The 24,470-nt window shown below is 36.3% G+C and overlaps 1 pseudogene; it reads left to right on the top strand.

The window, feature by feature from the left end:
- Positions 1 to 14,189, top strand: part of LOC150057613 (60 kDa heat shock protein, mitochondrial-like) — a 101,513-nt pseudogene extending 87,324 nt beyond the window's left edge.
- Positions 14,190 to 24,470: the final 10,281 nt, after the last annotated feature.

Raw genomic sequence — 24,470 nt, forward strand, 5'->3', positions numbered from 1 at the left:
TACAGAACTTTTGCAAAACAATTAAGAATTTTAAAAAATAAAATAATTTGAACCCAGATCTTGTGATTCATATCTGTAACATCAGCTATGTGGCAATCATATGTCTGAGATACATAATAAAAGTGTGAGGTAAAAGAAAGATCTTATTAGAAATATAACTAAAACGTAAAAGGACTTGCCTCATGAGAATAAAGACCTTCAATATTGTCAAAACTTGATCAAGGTTAGGGTATTCATAAACTGCTTGTTAAATGGCAACTTCTTAGTGCAATTGCATAATGGTAAAAATGAAATTTGATTATATTTATTAAAATGTATAGACTGGGAATATGGGGTAGTAAAGATTTGTGGTCATATATGTGGCATACTTTAAATATTCTACTAATTAAATACATAAGTAATTTTTGTTCTTGAAAACAAGACACACAATGCAATTTCAAAACAAAAATTAAATTATACATCACTTTCCCTCTGAAGAAATATCTAAATCAACCTACACAATGTCTAGGAAATCACTGGCATTCTAACCATATGCATGGAAATATTATGTAGAAACAGTTGTTTGTTTAATATGACTGGATTCAGTGAAATAATATATTTGCTTAATAATAAGAACAGCTGAAGTAAATTTTGGTAGTGTTTTACAGAGTCTATTATGATATCAGATTTTAGCTCTATCATCTGATGAACAGTTTGATATCTTTCCAATTCAATTTCCATATTGTTTAATTGGGTACATATGTTTAATGCTAATATTATACTTTAAATTCTAATGTAATATACATTAAATCATTCTCCCTGAAAACTCCTAAGAATGTAGGTATTTTCTATAAAAAATGATTCAAACTTATTAATCTTTTGCACCTGACTTTCCTAAATCCCTACTGCAATATCTTCAACACTGAGAAAATATTACCATTTTGATGTCTGCTTAGCACATGGAAAATTACATTTGCAAATGCAGGAACAGTGAAATAGAAGAGGATTACCAGTTGCTCTAGTCAGACACTTTGGTTGATATAAGACTTTAGGCAGAGACATAACAAAGCTTAGTGAGAAAAGGAAAAGGGATTAGAAGTACAACAAAGGATTTTTTTTATTTTAATGTCAGAATTAAGGTAGAAAATATGAGATGTAGGAATATGGGAACTTGGAAATAATTAGACTTTATAACAGGTTCACTACTCTTTTGACAATTGCCTGGAGTGACTGGAAAATGTGAACTATTTTGAAAGTATAGGTGCAGATTTTGGATGTATATACATATATATATATGAATTTATACATGTATATGAATTTAAAAGAATTGAGAAGACTTTTCCTCATGTTCTATATATAATTAAACATCTCTTTGTTTCACCTGTTTTCATGTACTATGATGTTTTATGCTTCAAAATTTATTTTCTTTTTTGACTAGAATTCAGATTATCAATGATCTTTCCTACCCAGGTTGGCTTTGAACACTCTGAAGACAGATCTCAGCCCCTTGAGTAGCTAGGATTACTAGTATGAACCACTTCTGCCTGATTCTCCACGATAATTTTAAAATTCCCCTTTCCCTGCCTCACTTTTCTCATGTAGGAATGGGCTCCGTGATTATCTCCTCCGAGATAGCGCCTTGAAAGATTACAGATTATCTTCTAAGAATAGTTTGTCTCAAGTGTTACTTTAGGACTCACTTTCCTTTATCATAGTTGACTAAACAAGGAAATCACCAGGTCCATGAAGGGCAAGAACATGTGTTTTAGTCTCTACATCAGAAACAACAGAAATACGAGTTCATCTCAAGGAAGCAATAAAAGTAGCTTTAAAATATTTGTTAATGTTTTAAACAAATTAATCTATTCATACTATTTTAAATATCATTTAAAAGGTTTGTATCTAAGAAGAAATAAAGGCTTTTGTAAACCAAAAACCAAAGCATTCCAATTTGCTATAGTATGATTATCTTTTTGACTAGCTTGTTTTTGTAATGGGTTAAAAATACAAGAATAAATAAGAGCCTCTTCTCTTGTAGACTAGAGAAAGAAAACTAGCACAGCATCCTCTAAAAAAGGGCATTGATTATTTATTGTCATATACTTGGCAGATGAAAAGCGCATTGCTATTCTTTGAGAATAGGACTTAAAATACCTTGGGAAATAGTGTTCCCAAAGGAAAAATTATGCCCAAGAATTCTCTATTAAATAAAAAAGAAAACCCTCAAAAAGGCAATAATCATGAATATAATTGGAGCACAACAAGCCATGATTGACAGAAGCAGTGATATCAAATGTTGATAATAGTAATTACTTTTTTAAAATTTTATGTCTTGGTAACCATTACCCTAATGCACCCTCTATCTGGCAAATATCATGTAACCCTTTTATTAAGTACCATAAAAAATAAATAAATTTAAAAAAAAAAACAACAATCACACATTATATAGCTCTTGTTACCATATCCAGTACAGGGATTTTTGATATCAAGTCAAATGTCTTGACCCAGAAGCATTATTTCAACAGTTGGAAGGTAACAAATAGAGTTTGCTCACAGTTTGGAATCCTTGAATTGTTAGAATGGCTGAAAGGACCAGAGAGACGCCAGAAATTCTAGCTTAGTACTGACGGCTCGGGCTGTCATCCTAGCTATTCAGGAGGATGAGGTCTGAGGATTATGGTTAGAAGCCAACCCAGGCAGGAAACTCTTTGAGTTTCCAATTAACTACCCAAAATCTGGAAGTGCCAGGCACTGATGGCTTATGCCTATAATCCTAGCTACTCAGAAGCCTGAGATCTGAGGATAGCAGTTCAAAGCCAGCCAGGGTAGAAAAGTCCATGAAACTCTTATCTCCAATTAACCACCAGAAAACCATAAGAGAAGGTATGGGTCAACATGGTAGAGCACTAGCCTTGAGAAAAAAGATCTCAGGGACAGTACCCAGGCCCTGAGTTCAAGCCTCACAACCAACAACAGCAACAACAAAAGCCTGAAATGACTCTGTGGCTCCAGTGTTAGAGAGTTAGCACGTAGGCTCTAAGGTAAAGCTTCAGAACCAGAAAACAAATGTATGTCTGCTGTTCCAAGACCTCTTTACAGAGAGCTGCTATGCTCCCAGAAGAAGCCTGGGTAGAGCTGAAGAGGACCAGGGCAGCTACACAGAATGACACATGGCAACCCAGGGCTAGGAGCACATCCTGGTACCCATCCAGGTACCTGGGAATCAGTCACCACTGAGGGAGACGACTGGTCTAATATCCACCACAAGTGTGATCCCTAGGAAAAAAAAAAAATATGTCTTGTGGCTTGTACTCTGGGCCTCGCTCTGGCCTTGTGCCCTAAATTCTTCAGCTCAATGCTAGCAAGCCACCACTTCAAGCCACACTCTGATCCACTTCCGTTTTTTTGGTGGATAATTGGAGATAAGAGTCTCATGGACTATAGGGCTTGGCCTAGCTTTGAACTGCGATCCTCAGATCTCAGCCGCCTGAGTAGCTAGAATTACAGGTAAGAGCCACCAGCCTCCAGACCTGATTGCATTTTTTTTATTATTTTGGACTATATGGGTTCACAGGGACACTGTGATTTTCACATAAAATAAGTTGGAAAACATTGCAGTACATAGAACAAAGTAGTGTCATTCTTGGGTTTGATATATTGACACATAATTTCAAACGCTATAGAGACAGAACAGAAAATACTCTCAAAAGATCAGATGTAGTCTTGTATAAACTTGTACAGACAAAATACAGCCATGATGATGAGCCTTACACAAATCTGATTTAAGCACTGAATTCTTAATCCTATGCTGGAGTCTGTCATGGGCAAAAGACAGATATAGTAGCATGACCTCATTGTACATAGAATATGACTAGCTGTTGGTTTGTGTCTGTTTCTATGTGCCTTTAGTGTTAAATTTTCATTGTTTAAATTGTTTGCACTATAGTTGCTCACTCCTTATTTTCCTTTCATTAATATAAAAGTCCTTAAAATTTCTATATTTTGGCTGAGGCTTCGGGACTTCTTTGGGATTCTTAGTGTTTTAAAGAGATTTTTGAAAAAATCTCTTTTTATTTTTGGTATAGTATCTTTTTCCTTTTTTGTTCTTCCCAGAAGGTATTAGAGAAAGCATTGACTGTATATTTCACATTATTTTCCTCACCATGCACAATTTTCCTTGCTTATATTTTGCATTTCCTTTGTGAGTACCTTCCTGTGGAAAGATTATTTATATTTCAGAATAATTCTAAGGGAAATACAGCTCAGTTTCTGAAATTGAGATACTGAATGTATGCAATTTTGGAAAATTCTTTAGAATTACAAACATTAAAAACAAAGTAATTTTGAAATAATTCAATATTTCATGTTCACATAGGAACAAAACTTCTCAAAAATTATGTTAAGAGCAATTGTCACGGAAGACTGAATACAATTAACTTAGCTACTTGAAGAACGTTTACCATCCAAATTCAGTGTAATAAACAGCCTCCCTGTTTTTTCCTTAATGGCTATTTGGGAGAATTTCTTATCAAAATGTTTCCTCTTATTCCTGATTTGTGAAATGGCCTCAGGAATTTTAACTGTTCAACTTTTTCCTATTGTATGTTATGCTCTCGTTATTATGAGCTAGAATTGGATTTTAGGGTTAATACATGATAACAAATATCTATCATAAATGCAGCTAACAACATTATTCAAATTTTATAAACAGTGTTATCTTTCCAACTGATTAATCTTGATCTTTATCATTAAACATAGGTGGGATAACAGACAAAATAAAATAATGGTATTCACTGGGAAGTGGATGAAGCTAGAACAAATCATGTTGAGTGAGATAAGTCAAAACCAAATGAAGAAAAGACACATGATATCCTTAATATGTGGCTATTAGATCCAAACAGTACAAGAGCAAAGACTCAATATTTACATACCCAATGTTATGGACATGGTCTTAGAGATATAAACATAACCACACAGACATAAAAATCTATGATGGGATATATACTCTTTAGACATAATGTTTTATTACATAATAAATATGTAACTATGGCATACAAACCCTCAGCTTAATTTTAATTATTTCTAATCTAAGTGCAAGTGATTGTATATAGAGATTCCCTTTTTGAATACTTCTTTGTTAAAAATGACATTTGAAATATGATGTAAAAATCAATGTTAATTAATTTTTAATAAAAAAAAATTATGACATCTCTCACTCTCTGCCTGCCTCGCCGAATGTGTTCCCGAACCACTCCCCCCAGAAAGGCTTTGTTTATTCACTGTCCTTCGCCAGATGAGACCAGGATCCTATGTCCAGGCTCCTCATCTCACTCAGGCCTATGCCAAGGACCTAAAATTTATTGCAGGTGCCCGAGCCTTAATGCTTCAAGGTGTAGATGTTGCGGTTTCAATGAGGCCAAATGGAAGAACAGTGATTATTGAGCAGAGCTGGTGAATTCCCAAAGTAATGAAAGATGGTGTTACTTTTGCAACGTCAATTGATTTAACGGATAAATATAAAAAGAATGGAATGGGACAGAAGATGGAGCTGAGACAATAGGGATGCAGCCTAGCTCTCTCTCACAAAAAGAGAGAACCAGGGAGTCCCACGAGCCAACTACCTTAAGAAATCCACTACAACAAACTCAAAAAGCAATGGAGGATTCAAACCGGAAAAGAAATCCAGATAAAGCTTACATCCAACTTTCTCAAAGAATTCGGAACACGAGGTCCCCTACCCACATCTTGTCGCCTGCTCTGAGAAGCGAAAAGCGGCTGCGGAGGGTGTCCGGCTGGCCTGCCCCGACCGCTGCAGAAACCAGCATAGGACCGGGCCAGTGAGCCACAGAAACAGCAGAAGCAGCGGAACCCAGACGCGGAACCAGAACAGCAGGCAGCGGAATCCAGACGCGGAACACAGGCGGCTGAGGAGACCCGAGGGGAGTGAAAGACTCTTCACCACCGTGGAACACCCACAGACAGAATGCAGAGGCGTGAGTAACACAGCGGGTCCCCAAACCCATTGGGAAAGCAGAGCTGGTGCCAAGCAATAGAACTTAACTCAGACCCCTCCATCCCGCCCGAGAAAGACTGGCAGGAGCAGGGGGGCAAGGAATTTAGAATCCTGTCCCTTCCCTCAACAGCCCCCTCCCTCAGGCCATTGACTGGAGACTGACAGGCGGGCTACGCTTAGACCCAGCACCCTACCAAGGGAGGCAGAGCTGTCCCAACTCCCACCCGCCCAACAGGCTCAACTCCCAGCCCTCTGACTGGAGAATGAAAGGCAGGCTACACTAAGACTCAGCACCCCACCAGGGGAGGCAGAGCTGTCCCAGCTCCCACCCACCCAACAGGTTCCTCTCCCAAGCCACTGGATCTGGAGAGTGGAGGGCGCTGAGTCCCTACCTTACAGCAGCGGGTGTGGTGTGTGGGGAAAATAGGAGCCAGCATCTCTCCCCCTCAAATCTTGAGTGGGGCATCCTCCAGGTGGGAATCCTGAGAAAGACAGCACTGAGGGGCCCCCCACAGTCACAGACTCTCTGACAAAGCAGTAGAAACACTGCAGGGATCTGAGGGCCTACCAGCAGCCAAGCTTGCCTTCTGAGAATCAGAAAGGCGTGGCTCCGTCCTTGGAGTCCACGTCCTCAGCTGGGCCCCGCCCCTGGGAACAGAGGGGTCTCCTGCTGGTCCTGCTGAGAGCCCCTGGAAACTCTCAAACCCCAGGCCCTTGGCCGGGGCTGCCCCTGGAAGCAGCACAGGAAAACATCTGACAAGCGCACTCAGACTGAAGCCACAGATCCATCCCATGGCCCACTCTGAGGCCACTGGTTGGGCTGAGAGCTAGTCGTGCAGCAACACATAAGTTTTATCTAATATTTTCCAAACTTTGTACTCAAATACGCTACCTACTTACCAACATAGGTCAGTTTTCCGTACACTATACCTTTTCTTCATTACTATAATAATCTTACACTCCTACGTTAATCCTCTTGTACCTCCCCTGATCTCTCTCATTCTATTTTTCTATCTCTGGTCCTCTGTTCGTCTTTCAACCTTTATAATGCATGGATCAACACTTCATGGCTGTTGAGCAATACTGTAAATCTAGGTGTTCAATTATACTCTAGGTTCAGAGGGACTTAAATACAATACAGATTGGATTGAGAGGCTTATTGTTTTGGTCATAAATCACTTATCAATGGTTATATTAGACTGGTCTGTAAGTGCAAAAAAGAAAGAGTGATAACACCAATGAAAAATTGTGAACATCTAGTGTCTTCCAGCTAAAGAGGTCTAGGTTGGTTATATCTGAAAAACTATAATTGTGTTTAGTATTAATCTGCCATTTTCAAATGGGCAGAACAAGAAACTCAAGAAAAATGTCAAATCAAGGAATAACATCCCCCACCCAATATAAACAGACAATGGAACAGTCACTGGAAAACCTAGAGGAGAGTCTTCCAAGTGCTATACAAATGCGATTGATAAATATCCTTAATGAAAAATGTGAAAATATAAACAAAGAGATGAGGAAGGAAGCCATAGCTCAACAAGAGGAAACCATAAACAAGGTGATATGTGAAAAAGAAGAAGTCATAAAGGAGGCCATAATAAAGGTTTTTCAAAGAAAAATGGATGAATTCATAGAATCCTACAAATGTCCAAAGAAAATAAAGCTACTGAGCTACACCACTCAAATGGAAATCAAGGAGCTAAAGAAATCCATACCTGATCTAAAATAAGAAAGGCAAGGCAGCAAAAATGAGCAATTAGAAGCAAGGGAAATGAAAAATAAAGTAGATAGCTTTGATAGTAGACTAGACAATTGCAGAAGAGAGAATTTCCGGGCCTGAAGATAATTTAGTTGTCATAGAGAAAGAACAGAAAATGAGTCAATCCAAATCTAGGAAATATAAGAGAGTGCTTCAGGAGATCCAAGATACAATTAGGAAGCCTAATTTAAGGCTAATTGGTATTGAGGAGGGTCTGGAGAAAGAGGTCAATAGTATTGGAAATATACTTCAGGGAATCATCTCAGAATTTCCCAAATATCCAGAAGGGCAGGCCCATCCAGATACAAGAAGCTTTTAGAACCCCAAACAGACCTGACCAGAAAAGAACATCCCACCGCCACATTGTAGTCCAAACTTGATCAATAGAGACCAAAGAAAGGATCCTAAAAGCAGCCAGGGAAAGGGGATCAATAACCTATAAAGGCAAACCAATAAGAATAACCCCAGATTTCTCAGCAGAGACCACGCAAGCAAGAAGTGTCTGGAAGCATATATGTCATGCCCTTAAGTCAAATAACTACCAATCAAGAATACTGTACCCAGCTAAGCTCTCATTCATAACTGAGGGAACGATAAAAACATTCCATTCCAGGGAAAAGCTGCAACAATATGTCGCAACAAAATCAACACTACAGAAAATTCTCAGAGGTGTTCTACACATAGAAAACCAAAATAAATGCAATATAGAGAAAGAAATGGCACCTAAACATCATACCATCTAAGGACCACAAGAACTGTCAAGCCACAGGCCCTAATAAAAGCTTTTAAAAATGGTAGGAACTAATAAATATCTCTCAATCCTAACTCTCAATATCAATGGACTTAACTCTCTAATTAAATGGCATAGGCTGTCTAGTTGGATCAAAAAGCAAGATCCATCATTCTGCTGTCTTCAAAAGACATATCTTACCCCAAAAAACAAACATCTTTTGAAAGTTAGAGGTTGGAATAAACTCTATCAAGCTAATGGCACCCATAAACAGGCTGGAGTTGCCATCCTCATATCAGATAAAGCAGACTTCAAACTAAAATTAGTAAGAAAAGACAAAGATGGTTGCTACATACTACTAAAGGGATCTTTCCTCCAGGAAGACATAACTATCCTAAATATCTACACACCCAATCCCGGAACTACGAACTTCATCAAGCAAACTTTACTTTCACTAAAACCATACATAGATCGAAACACAGTGATTGTTGGTGACTTTAACACACCACTGTCACCTATGGACAGATCAACAAGGCAAAAACTGAACAGAGAAACCTTAAAACTGAACAACTGTATAGATCAACTAGATCTAATAGATATCTGCAGAATATTCCACCCAGCAACAACACAATATATGTTTTTCTGAGCAGCACATGGAACATTTTCCAAAATAGACCACATCTTAGGCCATAAAACAAACCTGGACAGATGCAGAAACACTGAAATTATTCTCTGCACGCTCTCATACCACAAAGGCATCAAACTGGAACTGAATACACATCTCCACCAACGAAAACCCTGTAAATCATGGAGACTGAACAGCACATTTTCAAAATCACCAATGGGTCATCAAAGAGATCAGAACAGAAATCCAACAGTTTATGAAATTTAATAATAAGGAGCACACAAAACACCAACTCCTTTGGAACACAGCCAAGGCAGTACTCAGAGGAAAATTTATAGCTCTCAGTGCCTACAACAACAAATTGGAAAAATCACAAACCAAGTTAATGTCTCACTTTAAGCTCCTGGAAAAAGAGCAACAAACCAACCCTAATCCCAGTGAAAGAAAGCAAATTATTAAAATCAAAGCAGAATTAAGTGATTGAAAACTATAGAAAGAATCAACAAAACAAGGAGTTGGTTCTTTGAAAGAATTAACAAAAATGGCAAACCCTTAGCAAATCTTACCAAAAAAAGAAGAGAGCATATCGAAACAAACAAAATCGAAGACGAAAATGGTAAAATCATGACAGAAATTAGCAAGATCCAGAATATCATGAGGGAATACTTCTCAAACCTTTACACCAACAAATTTGAGAATCTAGAAGAAATGGATGAATTCCTAGCCAATATTAACATACCCACACTGAACCAAGAAGAACTATCCCAACTAAACAGGACTATTTCAAGTTCTGAAATAGAAATGGCAATAAGAGAACTTCCACCTAAGAAAAGCCCAGGGGCAGATGGATTCACAGCTGAATTCTATAAGGTCTTCAAAGCAGAGCTCACACCAATACTCCTCAAGCTCTTCAACGAAATTGAAAATGAAGGTTTTTTACCAAACTCATTCTATCAAGACAGTATAACCCTCATCCCCAAACCAGACAGAGATTCATCAAAGAAAGAGAACTATAGACCTATTTCTTTGATGAACATCGATGCAAAACTTCTCAACAAAATACTGGCCAACCGTCTACAACAACGTATCAAAAAAATTATACACTATGATCAAAGAAGATTCATCACAGGGAGGCAAAGCTGGTTCAACATACGCGAATCAATTAACATAATTCAACACCTCAACAGGAGCAAGAACAAAAATCACATGATTGTCTCCATAGATGTGGAAAAGGCATTTGACAAGATCCAACACCCCTTTATGTTAAAAGCTCTGGAGAAACTAGGAATCCATGGAACATTCCTCAATATAATAAAGGCTGTGTATGACAAACCCACTGCTAGTATTACACTTAATGGTGAAAACCTAAAGCCATTCCGTCTAAAATCAGGAATGAGACAAGGATGCCTACTCTCTCCACTCCTCTTAACATAGTATTAGAATTCCTAGCCAGTGCAATAAGGCAAGAAGCTAGCATGAAGGGGATCCAAGTAGGGAAAGAGGAAATAAAACTATCCCTCTTTGCAGATGACATGATTCTGTATTTAAAGAATCCTATAGGCTCTACTCCCAAGCTCCTTGAGCTGATTCAAAACTTTGGAAGGGTAGCAGGCTTTAAAATTAACCCTCAAAAATCAACTGCCTTCCTCTAAGCCAACAGTGAGAGGAACGAGGCAATAATCAGGAAAGCAACTCCTTTCACAATACCCTCAAAGAAAATAAAGTACCTAGGAATTAGCTTAACTAAGAATGTAAAGAACCTTTTTGATGAAAAGTTTAAAACCCTGAAAAAGGAAATTAAAGCAGAACTAAGGAAATCGAAAAAGACCTCCCATGCACCTGGATTGGAAGAATCAACATTGTGAAAATGACAATCTTGCCAAGGGCTATCTACAAATTCAATGCAATGCCTATCAATATCCCATTGGCATTCTTTAAAGAAATAGAAAAGTCAATCCAATATTTCATATGGAATAATAAAAGACCCCGTATAGCAAAAACACTTCTTAGCAGAAAGAACAGCGCCGGAGGAATTTCAATTCCAAACTTTAGACTCTATTACAGAGCTATAATTCTCAAAACAGCTTGTTACGGGCACAAGAACAGGCTTGAAGACCAATGGAACAGAACTGATGACCCAGATATTAAACCACAGACCTATAGCCACCTAATCTTTGACAAGGGAGCCAAAAAATAGACTGGAAGAAAGACAGCCTCTTCAACAAGTTGTGCTGGCAGAACTGGTTAAGCACCTGCAGAAAACTAAAGCTGGATCCTTCTTTGTCACCCTGCACTAGAATTAACTCCAAATGGATCAAAACCTGGAGGTAAAAGCTGACACACTGAAAACTTTACAAGAAGGAATAGGAGATACACTAGGCCTCCTTGGTACAGGTTGAAACTTTCTTAATAAGGACCAAAAATCACAACAAATTAGAGAAGTGGGACTGCATTAAACTGCAAAGCTTTTGTATGGCAAAGGACATAGCTAGTAAATTAATTAGAAAGCCCACAGAGTGGGAGAATATCTTCAACAACCATACAACAGACAAAGGCCTCATATCTAAAATATATCAACAGCTCAAAAAATTGAATCACTCCAAAACTAATCTCCAAAGTAACAACCATCCCATTAAAAAAATGGACCAAAGACTTAAAGAGAGTCTTCTCTGAAGAAGAAACAAAAATGGCCTGTAGACACATGAAGAAATGCTTAACATCTCTTTTCATAAAAGAAATGCAAATCAAAACAACTCTAAGATTCCACCTCACTCCAGTTAGAATGGCCAAGATCAGGAAAACTAATAACTTCGGATGCTGGAGGGGATGTAGCCAGGAGGGATCACTACTACACTGTTGGTGGGAATGCAAACTCATTCAACCACTATGGAAAGCAGTATGGCAGTGCCTCAAAAGGCTGAACATAGAGCTCCCCTATGACTCAGCAATTCCACTACTTGGCATTTACCCAACCATCCAGAAACTAGGGCATACTAAACCCACTAGCACAACAATGTTCATTGCAGCGTTATTCACCATAGCAAAAATATGTAATCAACCTAGATGCCCCTCAGGTGATGAGTGGATCAACAAGTTGTGGTATTTGTACACAGTGGAATTCTATGCTGCTGTCAGAATAAAATGACATAGCCCCATTTGCTATGAAATGGAAGGACTTAGAAAAAATCATATTAAGTGAAGTAAGCCATACTCAAAGAAACTTAGGCTCAGTGGTTTCCCTAATTCATCATAATCAGTAGAAACCTTGGGCTCTACTAGCAGATTCTGCAATAGAGCAAAATCTTGATACATAAGGCCATATAGTATGAAGCTAATTGAAAGGACCTCCAGGATATTGAAACAAAAGCCATATCATGAATGATTGTTGTCCTTAATGTACTATGTTATCTCTCATCTCTTTTGCTGTCCCTTGGTTATCTTATATTGTGACAGTATCTCAGTTTGTTATCTGATATATTGGATTTATTTGTACTTGGTTGTTTGAAATTGGTTAGGGAAGGGGTGAAAACCAAGATGGGGGTGATGGAGGGGCGGGTAATGGGGACCAAGACATGTGAAAGTGTATCAATATATGTGAATTAATGCACCATCTATCTGGCAAATATCATGTAACCCTTTTGTTAATTATAATAAAAATATATATTTAAAAAAATGGAGCAAATCTTGTTCAGGATGTTGTTTACAGAACAAATGAAGAGGCTGGGGATGGTACCACCACTGCGACTTTCTGGCCCCCTCGATTGCCAGGGAAGGCTTTGAGAAGATGAGCATGGGTGGCAAATCCAGTGGAAATCAAAAGAGGAGTTATGTCAGCTATCACTGTGGAACTTAAGCATCAGTCTAAACCTGGAACAATTCCTGAAGAAATTGCTTAGGTTGTTACAATTTCTGAAAATGGAGACAAAGAAATCTGCAATATCATTTCTGATACAATGAAAAAGGTAGGAAGAAAGGGTATCATCACTGTAAAGGTTGGTAAAACACTGAATGATGAATTGGAAATTATCGAAGGAATGAAATTTGATCAAGGATATATTGCTCCATACTTTATTAATACATACATCACAAGGTCGAAAATGTGAATTCCAGGATGCCTATGTTCTCTTAAATGAAAAGGAAATTTCAAATTTAAATCCATTATTCCTGTTGTTGAACTTTCCAATGCTCACCATAAGCCTTTGCTCATAATTGCTGAAGAAGTTGATGGAGAAGCTCTGCATACACTGGTTTTGAATAGGCTCACATTTGGTCTTCAGAGTGTAGCAGTCAAAGCTCCAGGTTTTGGTGACAACAGAAAAAAACAGCTCAAAATCTGGCTATTGCAACTACAGGTGCTGTATTTGGAGAAGAGGGGTTAATGTTAAATCTTGAAGACATTCATCCTCATGACTTAGGACAAGTTGGGGAGGTCATTATGACCAAAGATGACGCCATGCTTTTGAAAGTAAAAGGTGACAAAGCTCAAATTGAAGAGCATATTCAAGAAATTGAACAGTTGGATATCACAACTGGTGAATATCAAAAGGAAAAAAAAATGAATGAACGACTGGCAAATCTTTCAGATGGAGTAGCTGTCCTGAAAGTTGGTGGGACAAGTGATGTTGAGGTGAATTAAAAGAAAGACTGCTACAAGAGGAGCAGTTGAAGAAGGCATTGTTCTAGGGGGTGGCTGTGCTCTGCTGTAGAGCATTCCAGCCTTGGACAAATTGACACCTGCTAATGAAGATCAAAGAACTGGTATAGAAATTATTAAAAATAACACTCAAAATTCCTGCAATGAGCATTGCTAAGAATGCAGGTGTTGAAGGATCTTTGATAGCTGAAAGAATTCCGCAGAATTCTTCAGAATTTGGTTATGATGCTACGGGTTGAGATTGTGTGAATATGGTGGAAAAAGGAATCACTGATCCAACAAAGGTTGTACAAACAGCTTTATTGGATGCTGCTGGTGTGGCTTCTCTGTTGGACTACAGCAGAAGTTGTAGTCACAGAAATTCCTAAAGAAGAGAAGGATCCTGCAATGTGTGGAATGGGAAGTAGTATGGGAGGTGGCATGTTCTAATTTCCAGAGTGGTGCTTTGCCATTATTGATGAACTGTGACAGGAATCCCAAGGCAATGTTCCTTACCAATGCCTTTAGAGAAGTCGATAATGAATATGACCGGAGAAAAGGCTGGCTGAAAAAAATCACTGTAACCATCAGTTACTGGTTTCAGTTTACTGCTGTCATTGTTTATGCCTACAAATAATTTATTCTGTATTTTTGAATAAAAAGACATTTGTACATTCCTGATACTGGATGCAAGAGCCGTGTACCAATGTACTAATTTCAATTCCAATCACTGAGGCCTTTCTATTACTATTCTGTTAAAATCAGGATTTTAGTGCTTGCCATCACCAGATGAGAAGGTTAGAGGCAGCTTTTTTTTTTGCAGAGAGTAAGAAAAATTGTGTATATGGAGAAATCAAATTAAGTGACAAATTTTGTGTAATATATATTTTTTAATTTTTAAAAAAGTGTCACTACATGACATTCTAGAATAATAATTTAAGTAGGTATGTGGAAGGTGTTTAAGTATTTATCCTAACATAATTACATACCAGCATTTTTAGATAAATTCATAGTGTCGTAATAGCTATACTTTGCTAACAGTCTGAACCCACAGTTGGCCCTCTCTAATTATAGAGCTATTTTTTTCCAACTCTGAATTTTTTGTGATATATACTTAAAACTTACATTAAAATCCCCAAACGTATTGTATTTACTTTTTTCTTCTATTATTCTAATAGCAATACATATAACAGATACTTCCTAAAATCACATTAAATATAACAGATATTTTTTTGTTTGAAGTCGTAATTTACACACCAAAACTAAATATGAAGCTCTGTAAGAAAAGAGTAAATTTTATGCTACTATCATGGGTGTAGTAATTCAAAAAAGCTTCTTTTGCACTAATTCAGCTCTGTGGTGATTCTACTTCAATAGTTCACAGGCTCATCAGAAACTTCTCCCTAAGTCTACTATAGACTTTCATATTTTCATAATATTATTTCTCTTTTCATCTCAAAGCCAAGATAAAACACATAGATATTGTATATTTATTATACAATCCCAACTCTACACAATACTTTTAAGTAAATATGAATACATATTTTATCTGATAAAGTCTTTCAAAGACAAATCATCAAAGGGAAGAAACTTGCCAAAGTACTGAAGCTGTGAATGGAAAATGTGTTGTTCACTAAAGGCATTCTGGCATAAAGCATGCTAAAATGCATTCAAAGACATTAATATGATTTCTGAGACATGGAACGGAAGTCTTCTATACTTCTTTTCTAAATTAGAGGCAATAAGAGAAAAAAAGAAAGGAGCCAGAAGAAAACAAGAAAAATAAAACAGAAAGATTTATTTTGTTAATTTTCTAAGCAAATTCTTTTATTTTTCATGAGTGAAATGAATTTCTAAGTTTATATTCCATATAAAAGGACAAGGCCATTCACATTACCAAAATACAGCGCACAAGGTCCTGCTGACTCCAAGAAGAATATGATTGAAATACCTACTATCAAATGGAAGAGCAGCTGTTTTGTTCACATAGGGTTGTATAACTGGTTTGTAAGAGGAGTTGTTCATGAGGGCTGTAGCATTTAGGAAAATGTACTGTAGTGATGATCCACAGTGCAAGAGGGAAATAGGTGGCATATTATGTTCTATAGAAACAATCTGAGAAAGGATTGCTATCATTAGAATTTTGAAGTTGTGGGGAAATTTAACTAAAGCATAGGAACAAAAATATTAAAAAACATTATGTAATGTTTTATTGCATAGATTAATATGTATCTATGACATACAAACTCTCAGCCTAATTTTAATTATGTTCTAAACTCTAAGTGGCCAGTGATTGTACATAGAGATTCCTTTCTTGAATACTTGTTTGTTAAACATGACATTTGAAATATGATGTTAAAATCAATGTTAATAATTTTTAAATAAAAAATATCAAAAAGCTTAGTAAGCCAAGTGCTGGTGGCTAAACTCTGCAATTCTAAGCTACTCAGGAGGCTGAGATCTGAGTATGAGAGTTTGAGGCAGAAATGTCTGTAAGAGTCTTATAATTAAAAAACTACTTGAAAGTGGCTGGAAGTGGTGTTGAGTCGCGTGGCAGAGTGCCATCCTTGAACACAAAGAGGCTCAAGGACAGTGCCCAATCCCCAAGTTCAAGCCCCTGGACCAATGAAAATAATTAAAATAAAATAAAAGCTTAGTAATCTAAGATATGGATAGAAACTTTTGTCTGAAATCAGGGAATAGAAAAACTTCTAATATGTAGATATCTGAGAATTGACTTGTGTTCAATTGATGTTTCAAGGAGGAAGATGTGTGAAGTTCTTAAGACACGAGATGCCTTATATTTTATTTGATTGATTGATGTCTGAATTCAGTTCTATTTTTTCCCATTTAATGAACTGAATTTTGTATTCTTATTACAAAGCTAATGTACAGAGCAGTTGCCATTACACAAGTCAAAGAAGAGTACATTTCTTTCCCCTTTTTTTTTTTCTTTTCTTGTGGTTGTGGGGATTGAAGTCAAAGCCTAGGGACTGCCTCAGAACTCTTTTGCTCAGGCCTACCATGTTACCACTTGGAGCCACAGCCTACTACAATGGTTAAATGGTGTTAAGAGTCTCATAAGGACTTCTCTGTTCTGATTGGATTCCAAGCCTGTCCTCAGATCTCTAAGTCTTGAAAAGCTAAGATTACATGGGTGATCAATCATAGCCAGCAGTGACTATTCTTGAACAGTGTGATCCCCCTTCCCTTGCTGTTTCCCAGTTTCCCCTCCCAATCCCTCCACAAGTTGTTTGTTTCATTTTCAGCATAATATCTAGAGAGTATCACAGCTTCATATGTTCACTCTTGTCCCCAAATTTCTCTTCTCCAACTTGCCCTCCCAAAGATAAATAAGAAAACAAGAAAAGAAAAGAAAAGAAAAACAGCAGCAAGGAAACCTGTTGTTTACATCTCCTGGAGTTCATTTCAATAAATATTATTTTATATGATCAGACACCCATATCTATTTTGCCTTTGTGTACTTCTGCTAATATTTTCTTTTTGTCTCACTCTGTGTGGCTGTGTAGTGACTTAATAATTTATAATGTCCTGGTGTATTTTTTTAACCAGTGTGTTTATTTGTAGTTTTGTAGGCACATCTCCATCTTCTTTCTCTCACTCTCCTCCTTCTCTTCCTCTTCTTGCCCCTTCTCTTTTTAGCCTCCAACGCTTCCTCATCACCGTTCTCCTTTTCTTCCCTCCCCTTCTCCTTTTTGATAAAAAATATTTTCTAGAACAACTGGAACTTATACCATGGTTTATTACAGTGGAATCATTACCCTATCTATTTCAATGAACACAGTATCTGCATACTCAAAAAGACAAAATATATGAGTCCCTGTAAATCTTCTCATTCTCATCAATGTACTAGCAATGTCCTCAAGATAGAGAAATATGAATTATCTTTACAAAATTCCAGAATGTAATGACATACCTACAACTAATAATACTAGAGATTGCATATTTTTACCATATTACATATTTATTTTAAATAAAATTTTTACTGTAATGTATAGAGGGGTTACAATTATATTCGCCAGATAGTCAGTGCATTACTTCTCACTCGTTAATACCCCTTCTCATGTTTTTGTCCTCATTTCCCTCCCCCCACTCCCTCCCAATCATCTTGGTTTCCCCTATTCCCTTTCCTATTGCAAATAAATAAACATATATACAATATGCCATGTAACAGTATGAGATTAACCAAAGAGCAACAAAAGAGAAGAGAAATAACATGGTACAATCATTGCAGCACTATTTGCCATAGCAAAAATATGGAAACAACTCAGATGCCTCTCAGTAGATTATTGGATCAATAAGATGTGGTATTTATACACAATGGAATTCTATGATGCCATCAGAAAGAATGACATCACTCCATTTGTAAGGAAATGGAAAGATTTGGACAAAAATCTTATTAAGTGAAGCCAGACCAACAGGAAAATAGGCTCTTGTTGAACCACTCATCAACTGAGGGTCATCTGGGTTGGTTTCATATCTTTGCTATGGTAAATAGTGCTGTAATGAACATTGTTGTGCTAGTGGATTTAGTATATCCTTGTTTCTGGATGATTGGGTAAATGCCAAGTAGTGGAATTGCTGGGTCATAGGGGAGGTCTATGTTCAGTCTTTTGAGGAACCTTCATACTGCTTTCCATAGTGGCTGAATGAGTTTGCACTCCCATCAACAGTGTGATAGTGATCCCTCCTGGCCACATCCCTCCAGCATCTGTTGTTGTTAGATTTCTCGATCCTAGCCATTCTAACTGGAGTGAGGTGGAATCTTAGAGTTGTTTTGATTTGCACTTCTTTTAGGACCAGAGATGTCGAACATTTTTTCATGTGTCCAGAGGACATTCTTATTTCTTCTACAGAGAAGACACTCTTTAAATCTTTTGGCCCATCTTTTAATGGGATGATTGTTTTTTTGGAGATTAGTTTTGGAGTGATTCAATTTTTTGAGCTGTTGATAAATTTTAAATATGAGGCCTTTGTCCTTTGTATGGTTAGTGAAGACCTTTTCCTACTCTGCAGGCTTTGCAGTTAATTTGCTAGCTATGTCTTTTGCCATACAGAAGCGCTGCAGTTTAATGCAGTCTCACTTATCCAGACTTTCTTTGATTTGTTGTATTTCTTGGTCCTTTCAAACAGATATATCTATGGCTCCTTTTTACACATAGAAGTTATATCATTCAAACCCATTGATAATGACTGTTTTGTATATCTCACTTTATCTGAAATCACAATGTTTGCATTATTACTACTGCTTATTACTATTTTCTTGCAAAATTAGGAGCCCAAATCAATAGAATCAGATTTTATCTTGCTCTCACTGTGATACTTGTAAGAGTGAGTGCTTGGCATAATGGAGATCATTAATAATTGCTTGCATAAACCAATAGAGTTTTATTTTAGGTGCTAAAATAAAAATAGAGCCACAGTAAATTTAAAGGAATTGTAAACCATAAATGAGATGGTATCCAATAGAATGGAGTTTTATAAATATTCTTGATAAGTGATCAGAAATTATAGTTTGAAGATTTGAGGGCCTTATAATTTCTGATACAACTATGTAATTCTCTGGATGCTCGACCGCATTAATTGTAAAATGTAATAAAACTACTTTCAATAATAAAAAGTGCCTAGGCATACTGATTCATGCCTGTAAACAGATGCTGCTTGGGAAGGATTGTAGTGCAAGACTGGCCTGGGAAAAATAACAAAATTTAAATTAATGATAATAATGGTTGGTATGTGACACAAATGATACAGTACTTGAGCAAATGAGAGAAGTATGAGGACCTGAGTTTAATTACAGTATCAAAGAACCAAAAACCACACCAAACAGAACAAAAAGAGAAATAGAGTACAGCTGATTGCCAAATTCAAATCAATTAAACACTGGACATTTCTATAACAAATGAAATAAGAGCTGTACTTGGGCCATTAATTATTTTCTGCATATTTTCTTATTCTACTTTATATAATAAAAATATATACACTGCATGTCTAGATGGATGGATCTCTGAACTAGAATCTGGATCTTATAAGGGAATATTTATAAAATTTCCCAGAGTTGCAAATCATAAAGGAAACATTGCATACAAATATATTCTTACTAGGTAGGATGCTTTCCCAATTAGTCAATCAAAATCACAAATCTACTACTATTTATCACATGTATTTCTACTCTAGAGACTAGGACTTTTTGTTTGTGTTTGAGTTTTTTTTTATATATGTTGCATTTTAGGTATTATAGCTTACAAGAATTATTTAAATAAACACATAGAATTTTGTCCTAAAGTCACAGCTTTTATGAAAACTTTCATAGAATATCAAGTGTGCAGTACCTTCACTCCATATAATTTTCTCTTCGTAAGAAGAAATATTATGCAGTATAATCTCTATGTCCTGCTACCTATAGTTAAATTTTAAAAGTTCATGCTTAAAAGTTGGGTGCAACTCTGGTGAATGTAATTGTAACCCCTCTACACATTATCTCAACAATAAAAATAAAATAAAATAAAGTTCTGGCTCATATAGTACGGCCTTGGTACATCCCAATTCCTGAGTTCAATTCCTAGATCCAGAGAAAACATTCTACATGATGTCATTATGTAATAAGAAAATAAAGGTATACTAAAGCAAAAAAGAAAAAAAAAGATTTGGGTGTAAATGATCCATGTCTGTCATCCTTAGCTACTCAGTAAAATGTTATCTGATTACAATTCAAAGTCAGCCTAAGCAGGAAAGTCTACAAGCCTGTATGCAAGACTTGTATCTCCAATTAATCAGTAAGACACAGGAAGTGGAGCTGTGGCTCAAGTATTAGAGGCATAGTATTGAAGAAAAAAGCTTTGGGGAGTACCCAAGACCGCTTGCTCTTGAGTTCAAGTCCTAATACTGGCACACACTTAAAAAAACAAAAAAGAGAAAGGACAAATTGAAAAGCAAAGAAGAAAAGACAAAATGAAGCTTAATAATACAACTGACATTATGAAATAGTGGAAATTATTTCAACTCATTAAAGAAACACAAAACATCAATAACTTAATGAAACAACAAAAATTTCAGAAATCACCAACTTCTGCTTCACTGTGTGAACAAAATAACAGAAAACACAATAATTGAAAAAAAATTTAGGTCCTTTTTTCCATTCAAATATGTGTTAGAATATATTATGATGCTGAACAACGATGGAAATATTAAGCAGATATTGTGTCACTGATTTGAGTTTTAATTTAACCTAACTCAAGCAGTATAAATTCTGCTTGTTTCAAACTCGTATGAAGGTGCAATGTTTCTTTTCTCATGAGGGACTTTGTTCATCATCATGATTGAGAACTGTGATTTGGACGCTGCTCTGTCTCATAGCTAAATGCTATCTTTGACACCAGCATGTATATCTTCTATTTATACATTATAAATATGGCTTTTATTTTCTGAAGCTCAAAGATTTTGTCATTTCCTTCCGTGTATTATTCATTTCTGGGTAACAAAACATTCTATATGTTTAGTCCTTAGAAGATTGATTCTTTTTCCTGAAAACCTGTTGTTTTGCCAAATAATTTTTTTCACAGGTCCATTAAATAGTTCATTAAATGGCAATAATTCATATGCATTTCATTTAGGGCTTAAATCTGCCAGATGGTTTATAGCACAGTTGACTTCAGCCATTTAAAATGTTATTCATAAACATTTGTCATCTTAAATCTTGTCATGAATCTCTTTAATGCAAGTATTTTTCTTTACTGAGAAAAAGTAACTTATGTGGTACTAATTCTTTCTGAGTGATTTTTCTTTGTACAAGCTCATTAGTTTCCCCTAAGTAGATCTGCAGCCTAAGGATAAAGGTTCCTATAAAGTCACTGCCGTATAACCTTTAAACTAGGTTTATCTCATTTGTGTGACAATAATTAACCAGGGCCTCAAGAAGTCAGAGATACAAGTGATAGAGATTAGATTTTGAAAGGAATAAAATCCCATTTTTAATAAAATGGCTCTATATAACTAATGCCAAGTATTTTTAAAATATGTCATTTAATCAGAGATACATATTCACCTATGAAACAGCCAGTGTTAATACGCCTGACTTCAGTTAATTACACCAATAATAGCTGAGCCTAATGTTAGGTGAGGAAAATGTTCACATCTTTATGTCTTGAAAATTTACCTTCTGTGTTAGGATATTTAGTACATATCATCACTCTATACTGACAATAAAATGAAGGAAATTTTCATGAAAAGTACAGATTTGAAAATTATAAATAAATAGCAAATAAATTGGCTAAATTGAAGAACAGTATAATTGTGAAAAAGTTCTAAAATTAATATTCAATATTAAATCATATAAAATGTCACATTACATAAAGAATGGCAATGTGTAATGGGTCAATTCGTAATGTAAGGCAATGTTATACCAAATCAATGTATTTTAGGTCAGATATTCTACATATCTAGCAGGATATTTTTAGTTTTCATTTGCTACCAGTATTGAGGCTGAAACTCAGTGCCTCATGTTTCTATAAATTCAAGGGTGTCATTTGACCACTTGAGCTACACTTCTGTCTCTGGCTTTTCTCTGGCCCACTGGAGATAAGAGATTTTTTGGACATTACTGTACAGGCTGGCTTCGAACCTCAAGCTCGAAATCTCTGCTTTATGAAGAGCAAGGTTTTCAGATGTAAGCCACAACATATGACTAACTTTTTGTAGAGCATAGAATTTATACTTGACAAAGTCTTTAACCATGTGTAAAAAATCTCAAATAGTTCATTACCTTCTGTGTGCCAGGTGGATTTCATTAATGAAAATTGGAGCATATATTCTTTATTTAACACAAAGCTAGAAAGCTTGTGATTCAAGGTTCTGAAATTAAGCTGAAATTCACTTTGACATTTGGTAGATATTATAGTCTGGCTAAAGCACATTCAACTCTTAAGTATTTGTGGCTTCTGTAAAATACATTATTAATTAAGGTCTAAGAGGATAGTGATACATATATTTAAGTTTAGGAGATGTTATGGTGCATAATTTTGGCCATACACTGGAATCATAGTCAACTGCTCTTGTATAATCTAGCTAGACTGCTTAAGAGAAAAATCTAAAAAAGTAGCTTTTATTGTCTATAGTTTAATGTTTTCCATTTTTTGTACTACAGGATAAATATTACAGAAGTAAATAGTTAGAAACCTAATTCAGATGTCTGAGAATTTTCTTATCATGTCTACTTTTGATTTTCCCATTTGACTTTTGATCAAAATAGAGATTTGAATCTCCGTATGTCAATAGGAGATGAGTAACTAAACTCAAATATTTTATTGCATAGCTTGCTCTAGCTTTCTTTTTCTTTCCCCTTTTTTTCACTTTAGACCTAAAGAAAGCTTGATCTCAGGTCCTAGGCAATGAATGTCCCTGTGTTTTTTTTTGCTCTAGGCTAATGCTTTACCAGTTGAACCACTGCTGTAATTTCAGAATTAGACATAAGTCTCACTGACCACCCTGTCCCATCTGGCCCTCCAGATCTTAGCATCATGAGTAGCTAGAATTACAGGAATGAACTATTAGTGACAATTCAATATCAATCTAGCTTTTCATCAGTGTATTTTCTTTTCTTAATTTTTAATGATATTGTTTGGATCTTTTTTTTTTAGGTTTTAAACATCTTTTGCAATAAATAATCTTATTTACATTGGTAGAGAATCATTTTACATTCTTTAGTCAGACACTAATAAATGCTTTACTTTTATAAATTATAAATGAAAATACAAAAGAGGCTACTGAGAAAGTGTTCGTCATTCACCTATCTTAAGCTAGAGTTCAAGAACCTTGAAACACATGGATGACGTAACATGCTACCAGTAGAGGCAGAGGATGAATCATTTGCTCTGGCTACATGTGGGAACCTTCACTGGCTCACACTGCACTCTGCTCTCTTGAGCAAACCTTCACACAGGAAAGACAATGATTCCTAGCATAGCATTGAGCAATTTAAACACACAATGTATGTGGGGAGAATGAACCCCTGCCAGCACAGCACCAAGAACAGCAGCTGAAGTCTGCCCTACTGGGACACAGTGTAGTCGACTCCTATCAGGACAGACTAAAGCAACAATTCAGCAGTTGGGACAGGTGGCCATTTCAAGTGAGCAGGAGGAAGAACTGTCCTTTCCCTGACACCCTCTTTCCAGATGCATGGAACCTCGAGGACTAAAAACAGACTCTTATCCAGCCTTTCTCTGATTTGTTGTGATTCTTGGTTCTTATTAAGAAAGTTTCGACCTGTGCCTAGGAGGTCTAGTGTATCTCCTATTCCTTCTTGTAAAGTTTTCAGAGTGTTGGCTTTTACCTCCAGGTCTTTGATTTGGAGTTAATTCTACTACAGGGTGACAAAGAAGGATCCAACTTTAGTTTTCTGCAGTTGCTTAACCAGTTCTGCCAGCACCACTTGTTGAAGAGGCTATCTTTCTTCCATTCTATTTTTTTGGCTCCCTTGTCAAAGATTAGGTGGCCATATGTCTGTGGTTTAATACCTGGGTCCTCAGTTCTATTCCATTGGTCTTCATGCCTGTTCTTGTGCCAGTACCAAGCTGTTTTGATAATTATAGCTCTCTAATAGAGTGCAAAGTTTGGTATTGAAATTCCTCCGGTGCTGTTCTTTCTGCTAAGAAGTGTTTTTGCTATACAGGGTCTTTTATTATTCCATATGAAATTTTGGATTGCCTCTTC

The sequence above is a fragment of the Megascapheus bottae genome, chromosome 10 (genome assembly GCF_031878675.1).
Source record: "Megascapheus bottae isolate mThoBot1 chromosome 10, mThoBot2.hap1, whole genome shotgun sequence".
Classification (NCBI taxonomy): Eukaryota; Metazoa; Chordata; class Mammalia; order Rodentia; family Geomyidae; genus Megascapheus; species Megascapheus bottae.